General features: G+C 40.3%; 1 protein-coding gene across 1 annotated transcript in view; it reads left to right on the top strand.

The window, feature by feature from the left end:
- LOC134348396 (disco-interacting protein 2 homolog A-like) overlaps positions 1-18123 on the top strand; it is a 296806-nt gene that overhangs the window by 82429 nt on the left and 196254 nt on the right. The window lies entirely within an intron of this gene.

Genomic DNA, 18123 nt, shown 5'->3' with positions numbered 1-18123 from the left:
GTAAAACTGTTAGGTAATTCACTTACCAAAGTTGCTGGTGAACGCAGCAGGCCAGACAGCATCTCTAGGAAGAGGTACAGTCGATGTTTCAGGCCGAGACCCTTCATCAGGACGGCTTGCTGTGTTCACCAGCAACTTTGATGTGTATTGCTTGAATTTCCAGCATCTGCAGAATTCCTGTTGTTTGCGAGGTAATTCACTTGGCGTTATGTCATTTACTTTTACGTCCAATAGCATTTCCTGGACAATGAATGAATGGTTTTCATTTGTGGATCGTGCTTGTCATCAATGCCACTAATATTAAGGAATAATTGGAACGTTGACAAGTATAAAAAGCATTCACTGATTATGCATTGGCCAGGTTGTCTACAACCATTTCATGTTTGGTTCATATGTCTGAGAAGGAAATTGGAAATGTATGAGAGTAAAATGTGATAATAAATAAAGTAACTGAAGTATTATTTAAAGAGGCAAGCTTTAAGTATTCAACAATGCGGAAGCCTAGCAGACTTGACAGTATTGTAATCATGCTTCCTGCGGAAGCAAGCAATTTATTTACAGGTGGAGGGGGGTGAGGTATACCTCCGAAGCATCAGACATTATAGAGATGCTTTCCAATAAAGTTGTTTAATTTGTGTAGAAAAGTTGTCAGTTGTACTTTAATTATGTGCATGAACTCTTATCTGTTACTTCAAATCACGTGCAAAAGCTTTCTGGATCAAACATTTCTCCCTGTCTTGTTATTCATAGTTTTCTCTGAAGTATCATAGCCAGTTAGATTTGTGAAGTTTCTGATGGTTGTCCAATGAATTGAATGTTGAAAAACGATGGAAGGAAACTAAATAGGGAGTTGGCTTTTTGAAAGGATCTGTGGGCTCTCAGCTTTCATACTTTAATATTTTCTCTCTTAGCTCATGATATATGGTTATTGATGAAATACTCCACTTGTCTGTGTAAGTGCAGCACCATCACACTTGAGAATATGATGACATGTAAAATAAAATTAAAACTCCTCTCCATTTGGCACCCATCCATCACTGAGTCCCTTAGGCTGCAATGCTTGCTATCAGCAGGATGTGTGACAGTTATTTGCGGTCCATTCCTACATCTTGCCTCAAACCTGTACCCTCTGCTATTAAGAAGGATCATCAACAGGGATATGGGACCACCACCACCTGAAGATTTTCCTCCCAAACTGCACATAATCAAGACTTGGAAATCAAGTTCAGTGTCTTTATTGTTACCGGGTTGAAATCCTTGAATCCTCTGTCAGGAGAACAGTAGGTACACATCCATTGGAAAGACTGTGGTGGTTCAAGGAAGTGACTTACCACTGTCTTAAGATTAATTATACAGTGGCTTTCAACATTTTAAGCAGGATTAGTGTATTATTTTTGTTTTGTACAATTTTAGAGTGGAAAAAAAAAAGGAAAGGAGCACCATGCAAATGTTTGGGCACCCCAAGAGATTTGAGCTCTCAGATAACTTTTACCAAGGTCTCAGACCTTAATTAGCTTGTTAGGGCTATGGCTTGTTCATAGTCATTGTTAGGAAAGGCTAGGTGATGCAAATTTCAAAGCTTTATAAATACCCTGACTCCTCAAACCTTGTCCCAACAATCAGCAGCCATGGGCTCCTCTAAGCAGCTGCCTAGCACTCTGAAAATTAAAATAAATGATGCCCACAAAGCAGGAGAAGGCTATTAGAAGATAGCAAAGTGTTTTCAGGTAGCTGTTTCCCTCAGTTTATAATTAATTAAGAAAGGACCATTAACAGGAATGGTGGAGGTCAAGTTGAGGTCTGGAGGACCAAGAAAACTTTCCGAGAGAACTGGTCATAGGATTGCTAGAAAGGCAAATCAAAGCCCTCGTTTGGCTGCAAAAGACCTTCAGGAAGATTTAGCAGACTCTGGAGTGGCGCTGCAGTGTTCTACTGTGCAGCGACACCTGCACAAATATGACCTTCATGGAAGAGTCATCAGAAGAAAACCTTTCCTGCATCCTCACCACAAAATTCAGCATCAGAAGTTTGCAAAGGAACCTCTCAACAAACCTGATGCATTTTGGAAACAAGTCCTGTGGACTGATGAAGTGGAAATAGAACTTTTTGGCCACAATGAGCCAACTATTAAGCATGGGGGTGGATGCTTTGGGCTTGTGTTGCAGCCAGTGGCATGGGGAACATTTCACTGGTAAAGGGATGAATGAATTCAATCAAATACCAGCAAATTCTGGAAACAAACATCACACCGTCTATTTTTTTAAAAAAAAAGCTGAAGATGAAAAGAGGATGGCTTCTACAAGAGGATAATGATCCAAAACACACCTCAAAATCCACAATGGACTACCTCAAGAGGCGCAGGCTGAAGGTTTTGCCATGGCCCTCACAGTCCCCCGACCTAAACAGGTGCCCGAACCTTTGCTTCGGGCCCTTTTCCTTTTTTGTTATTTTGAAACTGTAAAAGATGGAAATAAAAAAGTAATCTTAAAATATTAAAGAAATGCGTCATCTTTAACTTTATGGCTTTTGGAAATCAGGTCATCTTTTACTCGCTTAGTTATTCACAGTAACAGAAATTTTGACCGGGGGTGCCCAAACTTTTGCATCCCACTGTAGATGGGCACTGAATGTTGGAGATACTCATGTTCCAAAAACAAATAATGAAACAAAAATGTATATACAATACTATAGTTAGTATAAGCAGTTGTTTTACATCTTTTATGTCTTTCCCTTTTGGGTAACAAAAGGTATCTTGATTCCCATTGATTGACTAAAGAAATTGCTGTATAGGGCAGGGTTGGAAAGAACTGAACTCTGAAGCTGTAACTTACCAATGAACCTTTTATAAGTTGGTAGTATTTTGATGAATTGTTGTCCGTGTGAAAACTGGTTTGAGCTGGGAATGTGTCTCTACTTGTTCCGAGGTTTGGAGGATTTCCGCCAATAGATTTTGCCATTGGAATGGAGTTTCAATACATATAGTTGCAAACACATAGTTGCAAAGTAATGATGTTGACAATAAGATTTAAAAAAAACTAGGCTAATGTCAATAATTCTGGCTTTGAACACACAATGTGAGACTGAACATTAATTTATTCAGGTCAAAATCTTTAATTTTATGAGCAGAACATACTTTACACTGGAATTTTTTTGGGAACCATAAATGCTTGTTGTGGTTAGTGTGGTTGGGTGCATTTTTGAATGCTTTTAAAATGTATTTCTTTCTCTAGGAAAGCGGGTACTAGTTGGATAACGTGGGAATTTTGCATAATGTACAAAGAATGAGAGGAGGTATTGTCTTAAAAGATTAACTGTCACTTTAAAGTGGTTCAAACATGAGAAAATGCAGATGCTGGAAATCCAAACAGCATACACTAAATTCTTCAGGAACTCAGCAGGCCAGCATCTATGGAAAAGAGTAAAAAGTTGATGTTCTGGGCTGAGAAGGGTCTTGGCCCGAAATGTTGACTGTTCATTCTTTTCCATAGATGCTGCCTGGCCTGCTGAGTTCCTCCAGCATTTTGTGTATGCTGCTTTAAAGTGGTTGTAGTCTAGTACACTCTTCTGCATTAGACAAATCTTATACATTTCTTAATAACATAGATAATGCGTTGTAATTTGTTTAGTTGGAATGGAGGAACATGGAAACCATTGTCTTTGGCTCCTGCCAGAGCTTTGCCTTGTTACTGATTTTTTTTTATATATATACCCAAAATAAATCAATGTCCAAACAGTATCTTGATCACTGGGCTAGAATGTGTTTGTCTTGCTTGCAGTTTGGTTGTAAACTTCTTAAAGGGTCCTCTTGACGAATTCAATCAGGAGGTCAAATGCAAGTGCATCTTATTTCTGCGGCTGAGCCTGGGGATATAGCTCAGTCATGCTGACCTGAAGGGCTGTGATGCTGTTGTGCCACCTATAGCTGACTTATGTAGTGTGATCTCCTTCATATGATTAGGATCCCTGAGCTAACTTGAAAGTACAATTAGGCAGTTTGTTATTTCTTTTATGAAGCATTGTAAAAAAAAAATGCTACAAACACGAGAAAATCTACAGATGTTGGAAATCTAAGCAACACACACAAAATGCTGGAGGAACTCAGCAGGCCAGGCAGTGCCTATGGAAAAGAGTTATAGTCAATGTTTTGGGCTGAGACCTTTCAGCAAGGCCCTGTTTGCATCATTCATGTGAGTTGCTGCTCCATATCTCAAAGATCCTTCATCACTAGAGTCTTTCAGTGGTATGTAATAGGTATATAGAATGAGTTGTTAGAGAAAATATTACAAGCAGGTGCAATTACATCATTAAAAAGACATTTTGACAGGTTCATGAATAGGAAATGTTTGGAGGGATATGGGCCAAATGCAGGCCAATGGGATTGCCTCAGGAAAGCACTTTGATTGGCATTTTATTTAGAGACTCCCATGCCCAATTACACCCATGTGACCAATTAACCTACCAACCAGTACGTCTTTGGGATGTGGAAGGAAACTGGAACACCCAGAGGAAACTCACCTGGTCACAGGAAGAGTATGCAAGCTCCGTGCAGGCAGCAGCGGGAATTGAACCTAGGTTGCTGGGACTGTATGCTAACCACTACACTACCGTGAGCCAAGGGGCCTGTTTTCATTCTATATAACTCTTATTCTGCATGCCTTCTACTTGTACTTTTGTGCATCCTCCAATTTCTAGATCCTGTACTGGTGACTAAGGCTTTAGTTTTCTAGCTTCTAGGTTCTAATTCCGTTCATGGATTTGTCTGCCTCCCCTAAGTTCAAAGTAAAATTTATTAACAAAGTACGTATACTGTTTGTCACCATATACAACCTTGAGATTCGTTTTCTTGTGGGCATACTCAATAAATCCATAATAGAATCAATGAAAAACTGCACCAACTGGGGCGTTCGACCAATATGCAAAAGACAACAAATTGCAAATACAAAAAGCAAAAAGTGATAATAATAGATGGTTGGTCAAGATGGTGCCAGTGTACAACAATCTCTTGGTCAACATCTTCCAGATAGCTCACAAAAATGTCTATTTTACTTCTGTTACATCTGTTTTTCATCTTAAATGTGTTTCTGGAACTGTTAGAGCCTGTGATTTACAGTCCTGGAGACTGAGTAATCCAGAGCTTAGGGTTAGGGTTAGTGCTTCGTATCTTCTATCCAGCATTAGGGTAAAAAAAAAGTCAGCCTAATTATGCCGCGTGGAAAGGGAAGAGGGACATTATGGTCACAAGATGATGCCAAATATCATCGGGAAGTGGTGAAGAGAGGGAGAGAAGAAGAATCGGATGAGGCTGGGGCCGCACGACTCCAGGATCAAAGAGTCAGGACAAAAAAAGAGAGAAGAGGAGACAGAGGAGGAGAGGCATGCACGTCTCCAGGATCAGAGACTAACAACAAACAGCAGAAGAGATGAAGAGACGGGGGATGAAAGGACTGCACATCTCCAGAATGACAACAAGAGGCACAAGGGTGGCAGATAAACCAGAAATGATGCCATCAAAAGTGTCCTTCGATAAACGAGGAGGAGCTATATTTGCTTTGCTACGCGTCGTTCTTCTTTAATAAACTGAGGTTTTCCACTTCAGTTTCCAAAGCAAAGCAATACCAATAGCATTCAGGAAAATTTAATGTTCATTCTGGTTACATCAGACTGCACTACCCTTCTCTCAAAGGGTGCCCCCACGGGTCACCCCATTGTCTAGTCTTAATATAACAGTGGTCTAGTTTGTTGGGACCTCTGGTGCTACAGTTTATATGCTGATGGTGATTTAGCAAGTAATTGGCCAGTTTCCTTTTAAGATATTCCTTGAAACTCTTCATTTTGATTAGGATTTTTACTATGTCCTTTGCCTTGGCATTATTTTCTGTTTTGCTCTGTCTCACACATTCATGGCCTGTGAAGTCTACTCTTGTGATAGTGCTCATTTATGATTCTGGTCAGCAAAGTTACTGCTTGCTATTTTAAATGACTGATTACAGCTAATTTAAGTATTCTGCTTATCTGAACTTCCAACAAGTTAAATGTGGCTTGAGATAGTAAGTAAGCTTGTATTGTAGAACGTTATGACCTTGCCTGGGTATTCCCAGAATTACAGGGGCCCGACAGGATTTAAAAGATTACGGTAATTTAGATAGAAAGCTCCAAAAAGAAGTTGGCTGACAGCTGTTTTAGCCAAAGGATGATCTACTATCCCTAGAAGTTGCCAAGTTAGCTCCCCATACTTAAAAGGTGGTGTAAATCATTTAGATTACAACTGCATTTTTTTTAAAGTGATGTTTGCAATCAAAAGGGTTGGGAACCATTGCTTAAGAGTACGTCTTGTCTTAACAAGACATACTCTTTTTGTGCCATTCTGAGCGATTTGTACAATTCCTTAAATGCGTTTGTGAGGCTTATGCATGTCATTGAATATGGAGACATAGAACATGTAAATACATCCTTGGCCTTCTCCAGTACCATGATGTGGTCAAAGACAAGCTAGAGCTGCAACTCATTTTCTACAATCCAGTGGGATGAATATTTCATTTTCTAATTTCAGGTGACCCACATCCTCTGTGTTCCTTTCTTACTCCTACCAGTTTGCCAAGATTCTCTATTCCTTCACCTTTTTTGTTTACTTGCACCTCAGCAGTTTGATTTGTCACCCCTATCCCATCACCCTTGTCCATCTCACACCAATCTATCTGGGTTTCTTCTTCCTTGACTTACACTTTCTAACCCATCTCCCCATCTGACTTCTATCTCACCATCAACCTCCCTTACCTGGTTTCACATCAACTTACAGCCTCTGTGTCTACCTTCCCCTCCCTTCCTTCCACCTGATTCTCTGTCTAATTATTTTTCCTTTTCTATTTCCACCCACCAGCCACCATACCTGTCTCACCTCTCCTTATTGTGAGCATGCTTTCCTAGCATTGAGATCTCATATTTCTTCACGTTTCCTCTAATTCTCCCACCTTTCCCTTAAGTATGGGACTTTATTAGAAATGTGTCTTGTTAGAGGGAAGGTTTCTCAAGCTCTTTGGACCATGAAGTCTGTACCACTAATTGACCACCCATTTTACAGTAATCCAAAAGTAATTCAATTTTGACTTGTTTTTTTGAGATGTGGATACCTAAATATTTATGGTAACACAATGCTGGAGGATCTCAGCAGATAACATAAAAGGAGGAGAATAAATGGTCACTGAGACCCTTCATTGGAACGGATAGAATGTGCCGATTGAAATCTCCATACTGATTGAAATGTAATTCAATAATTAATGAATATTCAACATGCCAGGAGGCTTTGGATGGTAAAATACAGTGTATTCTAGTTAATTGGGCCATTGGTTAATTAGGCACCTGCTTATTTGGGATATCTCTTTAAGAACAAAAACTAATTGAGAAAATTGTTGGGATTTCCTTAATTTATTTGGGACACTGTGCTGCTTAACTGGGGCAGGATACTGTTGCTGAACAGGTTCCAGCCAGCATCAGATGTACATGTGTAAATGTTAGATACTACACTTTGTTCAGAGCAAACAATTTTTAAATAGTGTCAGTTGTGTATGTTTGTGTTCAAACAGTGATTTTTGTCACTGATAGTTGCCGAGAAATAAGCAGTAAGAGAGTTCCGAACTGTTTTTTCACTGTGGTTTCAAGCATTCAGCTTGGAGATGCCAGAAACGGCTGGTAGTGAAAATGAAAAGATTGCATTGCTTCAAGTTAGGAACTACAAACAATTTGAAGGTATCTACAATTATCTTGAATGTTGCAAGGAAAATGAAAACTCGAAGGATGCTTGTTAGTATTGTATGAAAGCAGTCCATTATGTGCACTAGGTGTCAAAGCTGATTTTGTTCATTGTGTACACTGGATGAATTCCTCTGTCAATAACTACTAGGAACTAATACAGTTTTATAATACTGTACTATTGGTAGTGTTTAATTTGTTCTGTATTTCATTTAAATACATAGTTTGTTTCTTTGTCTTTTTTTAAAATACATTTTTAACTTCGGCTTATTGGGTCAGTTACTTAATTAGGCCAAGATGTACGGGTCCTAGTGTACTCCAGTTAAAAGGAATCATTGAAATAACCTAGTGCTCACTCACATTATCAGCCCTCTTGCTCAGCTGTTTTCCTTACTTCACTCAGCAATGTCCTGAGCTGCATCAGACTGCCTTGTCACATCACGGTAGACTTCGAGAACGCCGCCAGAGCTGTGGGACGACAGCTGCCTTCCAAGTGCACCAGATGTGCCTGAGGGCTGAGCTCAGTTTTGGGCGGAGGGTGGTGTGGGGGATGGGTAGTGGGATTTGTAAAATGCCTGGATGATAGTCTGGTCACAGAGGGTCTTGGTGCATTTTCTTTAGGGAATTATTCTGAGGCATACATTCAGCCTCTGAGCCTTTGAAACAGGAAACAAAGAGTCTTCACTTTGTATTGCCTGACTCAGACTGAAAGAATTGATTGGCCAGAGCTGCACATCCAGGCCACTTGTTATCTACAGTGTCTCTGGCTCAGTCATTTCCTCATTGTTATTTTCATCTTTTCCTTTTTTTAAACTGTGTTTTAGACCTTGGCCTTTGTGCTTTTTTTTAAGCTTTATTGTGAAAAGCCTGGAGAGAATACAAATTTCATTTCTACAGAGCAAAGACTTCAATGGCAAATTAGTCTGCATGGATAGGTTGGAAATTGTAATCAGTTACCAAAATTAGCTTTAAAATAACCCACATTCTGTAAGGATCGGTACATGAAGATTTGTGTGAGCTACACTCATTTTCAAGAAGCATTTGTCAGGTATGGAAACTGCCTTTTTGTGTTCGATAGTAGTATTGGTTTGAAGATATTTCTTATCCTTGCTGTTATTACAGTACTGTTTTATGCAAAGCGAAGCAATATACATTTGATATGCTGCCATTTAGTTCAATTTATTTTACGGTTCAGTTTGCAAATTATTTTCGTGTTCCTCTTAACTCTTGACAACTAAATATAGCATCCACTATATGGTGGTATCACAACATACCCAAAATCTTTAAGTTGCATTTATGTGGTCTTAATTATTAAAATTAACTGCATATTTGCAGTTCAATTGTTGAAAATATTTCCACAATTTGATGCGATGGCTATTTTTTTTTAATCTAGCCATTTGATTGCACCTCAGGGATTTGTTTATTTCACATTTTGTGTTTCCTTTACAATGACAATGAACTCTGCATTTAGAGATTTATTCAGTAAGGCTTTTAAATTTCTACTTTTGCCTTGTTTTTCTTTGGTTTTCTGTTTGAGCTTTTTTATATAAATTCTGCCTATTTTATTGACAAACATCTCATCGCTGTTCCCTGTTTTGCATATTTTATTTTCCTACTTGATAATTCTGTAATTTCAAAAACTTTCAGGACAAATGGTTGGTTTCACCATATCCATGTTTTTTTTTCTGAGCTATCTTTTCAAATGGGTTAAATTAAAGTCTGAGGGGAAAATTATGTACAAGTATAATATCATGTATTGCATTGAACTGCTGCTGCTAAGTTAACAAATTTCACAACACATACGGGTGATAATAAACACGATTCTGATTCTGACCAGTTTTTTTTTTACCAGCACCATAACCTAAAACATTTTCCATATAAATATTTGCTCTTCAGATGTAAATACTGTTATAATACAAGTTTGTGATAACCAGATAATTACTTCAAAGGTTTTGATTTGAGGAATAACTGTTAACCAGAAATTGGAGATAAATGCTGTGCCGCAGTTCTAGGTAGCATAGCCTTTTGACACATTCTTCCTGTGGTTCACAGCTGACTTGGTAATTCAAGTGCATGGCTAGATAAAAATTGCAAATCTGAAATAAAACGAAACACCCAGTAGGTCAAATAGTATCCATGGAAAGAAAAACAGTTCAGGTTTCAGGTCCAGGACGCTTGGTGTGAACTTTATTTGTGCTCATCACGGTATGACTAGAATGTTGTGGGAATACCTGCCTCCATCCTTCAGACAGTGTACTCCAGATTCCAGCCATCCTCTGGATGAAAAATCTCTTCTAAACTTACTATTTTCCCAATACCAATACTCAGTAGTTTTATAGTCTGTCCTATCTGTGATTCTCGTATCACCCTCCCTGGCCTCCTCTGCTCCAAAGAAAGCCCAGCTTCTGTATTTTCCTTGTAACTCTCCATCCCAAGCCAATCCTGATGAATCTTCTCTGCATTCTCTCTAATGTTGTCACACATTTGCTGTAGTGTTAGATGCAGAACGTGGTTTATAAAGTCAGAACATCATTGTACTTATGAATAAAGTACAACCTATGTCTTCATGACCTTATCTATCCATGCTGCCACCCTCTAGCATTCCTGGACTTGTTGATTAACATAGAACAAAGAACATTACAGCACAGTACAGGCTGTTCGGTCCATGATGTGTTGACCTTTTAACTTACCCCTACATCAATCTAGTCCGTCCTTCCTCCTAGCCCTCCATTTTTCCATCATGCATGTGCCTAGGAGATTTTGAAATGCTTGCAGGCCATTTTATGTACTCAACATTTTTTGTGTAAAGAGTCTGCATCTGATGTGCCCCCCTTATACTTTCCTTGAACCACCTCAAAATTATGCCCCCTTTTATTAGTCATTTCCACTTTGAGGAAAAAGCCTCTGGCTATCCACATGATCTATGCCTCTTATTATCTTGTACACCTCTATCAAGTCACCTCTTATCCTCCTTTTCTCTAAAGAGAAAAGCCATTGCTGACTCAACCTACCTTCATAAGACATGCTCTCTAGTCCAGGTAGCATCCTGGTAAATAGCTGCATTCACGCTAAAGCTTCCACATCCTCCCTATAATGAGGCGACCAGAACTGAACACAGTACTCAAAGTGTGGTCTAACCAGGGGCTTATAGAGCTGCAACATTATTTTGCAGCTCTTGAACTCAATCCCCCAACTAATGAAGGGCAATACATTTTACACCTTAGCAACCCTATCAGCTTGTGTGGCAACTTGGGGGGGGATCTATGGGCATGGACCCCATGATGTCTTTGTACCTCCACATTGCCAAGAATCCTGCCATTAAACTTGTATTCTGCCCTCAAATTTGACTTCACACTTTTCCAGGATGAACTCCATCTGTCACTTCTCAACGCAGTTCTGCATCCTGTTAATGTCCAGCTGGAACCTATGACAACCCTCCACACTATCCACAAGTCCACCACCTTTCGTGTCATCTGCAAACTTACTAGCTGACCCTTCCACTTCCTCGTCGAGGTCATTTGTAAAAATCACAAAGAGCAGGGGTCTCAGAACAGATCCCTGTGGAACACCTCACCAACCTCCAGGCAGAATATGCTCCATCTGCAACCACACTCTGCCTTCTATGGGCAAGCCAATTCTGTACCCACACAGCAATTTCCCTGGATCCCATGCCTCTTGAATGATCCTACCAATGGGAAACTCATAGGTGCTTTACTGAAGTCCACTGCTCGACATCCATCATTGTGCTTTGTCACATTCTAAAAGAATTTAATCAGGCTCTTGAGGCATGATCTGCCCTTCACAAAGCCATGCTGTATGTCCCTAATCAGACTGTGCTTCTCCAAATGCTCGTAAATCCTTTCTCTTAAAACTCATCTCGAATAATTTGCCCACCACTGAATTAAGACTCGCTGGTCTATAATTGCCAGTGTTATCCCTGCTTTTCTTGAACAAAAGAATAATAGTTGTCACCGCCCAATCATCCAATACTACTCCTGTGAGGATGCAAAAATCGTCACCAAAAAGCAGCAATCTCTTCCTTCACTTCCCATAGTAACCTGGGGACTGGCCCTGGGGACTTAACTGGCCCTGGGGACTTAACTATCCTAATATTTTTCAAAAGGTCCTGCATATAATTTTTCTTAATGTCGACATGTTCAAGTATATCAGCCTTTTTTACATTGCCCTCACAAACATCAAGGTCACTCTCATAGGTGAATACTGAAGAAAACTATTCGTTAAGGACCTCCCTTTTCTTCTTACTCCAGGCATGTGTTTTACAGTTTTACATATATATATATATATACACCACACAAACCACACACACACACACACACACACACACACCTGTATGTGTGTGTGTGTATATATAAAAATAATGTCTTGGGATTTCTTTAACCTTACTCGCCAAAGACTTCTCATGCCTCCTAGTTCTTCTAAGTCCATTTTTCAGCTCCTGGATACCTTGACACTCTCTAAAGCCCTGTCAGGTCCTTGCTGCTTAAACCTTAAGATTTTTTTCTTCCTCTTGATAAAATGTTCACATCTCTTGTCAACTATGATTCCTTCACCATTGCTTCCCTGTCTAAATGGATACAAACCTATCCAGAAACACCTGTTCCCAATGCTCCCAAAACAACCTCCACATTTCTGTTTTGCGTTTCCTGGAGTTCATCTATTCCCACTTTATGCTACTCAGTTCCTGCTTGATAGCATCACCATTCCCCTCCCCTGTTAAATAATTTCCCAAGCGTTCTGCTCCTATCCCTGTCCAAGACTGTGGTAAAGTTCAGGGAGTTGTGGTTGCCTCTGAAATTCTCTTCCATTAAGAGTTATGAGGCTTGACCTGGTACATTGCCTAGCACGAGATCTCATATGTCTGTCCTCTAGTTAACCTGTCTATATATTGAGTCAGGAATCCTTCCTGGATATACCAAACAAATTCTGTCCTATCCACCTCTTCCATACCAGGGAGTATTAATCATTATTTGGGAATTTGAAGTCCTTCATTGCATCAGCCGTGTTTAATTGCATCTTTCCAAAATCTGCCTCCTAATCTGTTCTTCGGTGTCTCTGTTGCTATTGGGTGAGGGCCTCTATAGAGTACTTCGAGTAGAGTTATTGCTGCCTTCCTGTTTCTGACTTCCACCCTCACTGACTTGGTAGATAATACAATGTCCTCCTGTTCTGCAGATGTGATACTATCCCTGATTAGCGATGTTAACCTACACCCCCATCACCTCTTTGGGTTGAGACCCTCATCAGGACTGGAAAGGAAGACGCAAGATGCCAGAATAAGGAGTTGGGGGTAGGGAAAGGAGTACAAGCTAAGAGGTGATAGGGTACTGTGGACAACCCCAATAGATTTGCAGATGCAATATTGTCTCAAGTGGAAGGACTGTTTGGAGCCCTGAACTGAGGTGAAAGAAGAGGTGAATGGGCAGGTATAGCACTTCTTCCACTTGCAGGGATAAGTGCCACCAGAGAGATTAGTGGGGAGGGACGAGTGGACAAGGGAATCACAGGGAGCGATTTATGGAAAGTGGTCGGGGGGAGGGGGAAGGTAAAGGTGTGTTTGGTGGTGGGATCCTGTTGAAGATGGCAGAGATTGTGGAGAATGATGTGTTGGATGCAGACGCTCATGGGGTGGTCGGTGAGGGCAAGAGAAACTATCTCTTTTAAGGCAGTAGGAAGATGGGGTGAGGGTGGATGTCCAGGAAATGGAGGAGATGCAGGTAAATGCAGCCTCCACCATTTATGGACTGGGGTTCCATCCACATAAAGCAATATTTCCTGGAGACCAACCATTTAAATTCCTATCCCCATTCCCATTCTGGCGTGTTGGCCACCTCTTTCTGTCATGATGAGACCATGTTGGAGGAGCAACACCTGATATTTTATCTAGGTAGCCTCCAACCTGATGGCATGAATGTAGATTTCTCCAACTTCTGGTTAAAAATTTCCTTTCCTCCTTCCCTCTTCAATTCCCTACTCTGGCCTCCTCTTCTGTCTTGTCCTCACTTGCCTATCACCACCTCCTAGTGCCCCTCCTCTGTCCATTTCTCCCATCATCCATTTTCCTCTCCTATCAGATTCTTCAGGCCTTTATCTTTTTCACCTATTACCTCCCAGCTTCTTACTTAATTTCCCCCCTCCCCCACCAACCTGACTTCACCTATCACCTTCTAGCTTGTAATCCTTTCTCTTCCCCACCATGTTATTCTGGTGTCTTCCCCCTTCCTTTCCAGTCCTGATGAAGGGTTTGGGCCAAAACATCAAATGTTTATTCCTATCCATGGATGCTGTCTGACCTGATGAGTTCCTCCAACATTTTGTGTGTAGTTGCTCTGGATTTCCAGCATCTGCAGATTCTCTTGTGTTCACATTTCAATCCATCCCACTGACTATAGTCTTGCCCTGTCAAGTGCCTGCCCTTCCTCTCAGACACTGCACACTGCATCTACTTGTATACCAACTGCACCATCCTCTGACTTACCACTCTGGTTCCCATCCCTTTGCGAAACTAGTTTAAACTCGCCCCAACCTCTCTAGAAAATCTGCCCATAAAGTTATTGGTCCCCCTCAAATTTCTTCAATATTAAGGTCCCTCAATATTCGGTTGGACCTAGCCATTCATTGTGCAAGTCCTGCTGCTATTTGTCATCCCAAAAGGAATAGCCCTGCACTTATCGTGATTAAATTCCACAAGCCATTGCTCTTGTATCTGTACCAGCAGATCCATATCATCATATCAATATATACAGTTGCAAGAAAAAGGTTGTGAACCTTTTACAATTAACCTGGTTTTCTGCATTAATTACTTATAAAATGTGGTCTGATCTTCATCTAAGTCACAACAGTAGACAAACACAATCTTCCTAAACAAACAATTGTACTGAGTATACCATTTAAACAATCACTGTCTAGGTTGAAAAAACAAGTATGTGAACCTTTTCGAGTAATGCCTTCAGCAAAAGCTATTTGGAGTCAGGTGTTCAAGTCAATGAGATGAGATTGGAGCTGTGGGTTGTAGAGGGGTCCTGCCCTATAAAAAGGGCACACAAAGTCAAGTTACTGGTAGAGCCTGCTTGTCTCAAGAAAGATCTGTTTGTGCATCGTGCCTCGATCAAAACAACTTTCAGGAGACCTTAGAAGAATAATTGTAGGGATGCATGAAGCTGGTAAAGGCTACAAAAGTATTTCTAAAGACCTGAATATTAAATAAGTCCACAGTAGGAGAAATTGTCTACAAATGGAGGAAATTCAGTATTGGTGCTACTCTCCCTAGGAGCAGGCGTCCTGCAAAAATCACACCAAGAGCACATCATGCAATGCTGAAGGAGGTGAAAAAGAACCCAAGGGTAACAACAAAAGACCTGCAGAAATCGCTAGAACTTGCAACAGTCTCTGTTCATGTGTCCACTATAAGAAAAATACTGAACAAGAATGATGTTCATGGAAGGAAACCATGGAGGGAATCACTGCTCTCTATTGCTACATGTGTCAAGTTTGCAAAAGACAACCTGGGTGTTCTACAGCACTTCTGGGACAATGTTCTGTGGACAGATGAGACTAAAGTTGAACTTCTTGGCAGAAATGCACATCGCTATGTTTGGAGGGAAAGGGGCACCACACCAACACCAAAATCTCATCCCAACTGTGAAGCATGGCAGAAGGAGCATTATGGTTTGGGGTTGTTTTGCTGCCTCAGGGCCTGGACAACTTGCAATTGTTGAGGGAACAATGAATTCAAAATTGTACCGAGACAAGACAATGATCCGAAGCACAAGAGCAAATTAACAACAGAATGGTTTAAAAAGAAAACAATTGTGCTTTGGAATGGCCAAGATAGAGTCCAGACCATAACCCAATTGAGATACTGAGGCATGAGCTGAAGAGGGTTGTGAAGAAGGTATCCCAGAAATATTGCTAAAGTGAAACAGTTAGGGAGACGTGGTCTAATGTGGGTTATTAGTTTAGGTAGATTATGTTTGCCTATTATTGTCTTAGATGAAGATCAGACCACATTTTTTGAATAATTAATGTAAAAAGCCAGGTAATTGCAAAGAGTTCACAAACTTTTTCTTGCAACTGTACCTATCAATATCCTCCTCACTATTAGGTGTGCTGATGAAATACAAGTCCATTATAACTAATGCATTACCTTTATCTGCTACTTTTGTAACTTTGGAAGTAAAACCTATTTCTGATTGGGCTTTGGTTTGGTTTTGACATTTGCACTTATTGTTTGAATAAGCCTTGTGATCTTTCCTGATTCTTGAGTTTGTAGATGAATGTAGATTAGACATACAGAATTTTTTTAGAAAGTTGCTCCCCTGTTTTCAAGAAAAAAAATCAACTTGTATAATTAATGTGGTTAACTTGAGCTCACTGTACCTACCAGCCCTCTCCAAACACCATTTTTGATGAACGTCTGTTATGTGATGTTGACACTCAAGTGAGGGATGGGATGCTGTGTTGTGTCCATTTGACTAGGCAATAACACTGGACAGCAAATTTTTTTCAGAAGTGTTGTTTCCCCAGATTTTTTATGGTTAAGATGGACTGCTTGAAGCTGAACACAAATATAATTTCAGATTACTTGTATCGTGTAGGAATTTAGAGAAACAAGAATTTAACTTCTATTGAATATAATGGGTTTAATTACATAATGGTGCTGATGCTTGGCAGCACCATTAGCTCAACTGAGCTAAAAATGCTTTGATTATTTTCATTTGTACTCAATGATTGTGGCTTCTCGCTTAAGTGTCCATCAATAATCAACCAGCATTGATGGATTACAGTTACCCTGATGACCATTTCTCCATGCCCTGTTGAAAACTTTCACCATGCTCGTCACTGACAGCGCCAAAATTTGCAGGGAAGAAGTCTAAGTGGGAATGTAGAAGATTAGTCTTTAGTGACATGTTGCACTTGGTTTTGTCTGCTTGAAGCATGTTGTCAACTAGCTGCATAATTTGGTGCTCTGTAGTTTCCAAAAAAATTTTCAACAACATCCAAGAATACCTTCGATGCGATTTTTCTCCAGTCCCACTGGAAGTTCTTCAAATTGCCTGTCATTGATTACCTGTTTGATTTGTGGATTAACAAAAATGCCTTCCTAATTTTGGCATCAGTTATTCTGGGAAATGTCTGTCTCAAATACTGAAACCTTTTACCTTCTTTGTTTATTGCTTTCACAAAATTTTTCATAAGCCTCAATCTTACATGAAGAAGAGGCAAAACTATCTTTTTTGGGTCTACAAGTGGATATGTGCCACACTTTTCTGCCCTGGAACCAACTGTTTACAGAGAGGCCAATCCTTTTTTAATGTAATGAGGTTCTTTAGTGTATCTGAGCTGCTTTCCTAGTAGCAGCACTACTATTTTCAGATCACCACAGATGTTCCAGTTGTAGTTACTGTACTGAGGTGTTTTCAACAAGACTTCCAAATTTTAGTAGTTTTCTTTCATGCGTAGTGCATAGCTGATTGGTATTGAAGGGTGGACATTGCTGTTGTGTAGTAGCACAGCTTTCTGGCTTAAGAATTAATAAAAATATGCCATAGTAGTAGGTCATACTGGCAACCATAAGCAGTCAAAAGCTCATTAATGTCAGTGCAGAAATGCAGATTATCAACCTGACCAAAGGATTGTGCCAAATCTTCTTAGTGCAGTGAAAGTCAGAAATTTTTTTGCCTAGTGACATCAGATTCCATCCTTGCAGTCTTGAACCCAGTAATTCTGCTTTTGCTTTTGACAAACCCAAGTCTCTGATTAGGTCATTTAATTCAGATTGGGTTATCAGATGAGGCTCACTCACGTAAAGGGTTCAAAATCTGCATCAGCATCTTTCTTGTTTTCAGTTCCTGGGTTGAGCATCATGGCATGTTCATGCGCCTCCTCCAGACTCCATGTCTGATGGTTTCAGTACTGGAAGATTGTCGTCATGTGGTACAGGTCTCATGGCTGAAGGAAAATGGGGTGTTCAATGGCAATCTCTTACTAACTTTTCCTTCAGTTAGTCCTGATGAAGGGTCTCGGCCTGAAACGGCGACTGTACCTCTTCCTAGAGATGCTGCCTGGCCTGCTGTGTTCACCAGCAACTTTGATGTGTGTTGTTCAATGGATTTCTTGTTTTTAGGAGAGAAACCAGGCACACAGGTCAGGCAGAAGTAGTAGTGTGTCACATGATCCTTCTGCTCTAGCCCTATCATTGGCACAGCAAATAGCATAATAGCACTGACTACCAAGTACCTCCGAGCCAAGCTCTAAGAACGACACCGCTTGTTGCGCAACAAATGTGAGGAGCTCAGGCTTTGCCTTAGTTGCCAATTTCACATCCAAGGTTGAGCTCACAGGCTTTCTTAATAAGAG

The sequence above is a fragment of the Mobula hypostoma genome, chromosome 6 (genome assembly GCF_963921235.1).
Source record: "Mobula hypostoma chromosome 6, sMobHyp1.1, whole genome shotgun sequence".
Classification (NCBI taxonomy): domain Eukaryota; kingdom Metazoa; phylum Chordata; class Chondrichthyes; order Myliobatiformes; family Myliobatidae; genus Mobula; species Mobula hypostoma.
The sequence above is the reverse complement of the archived record's forward strand: the minus strand, read 5'-3'. Positions and strand labels throughout refer to the sequence as shown.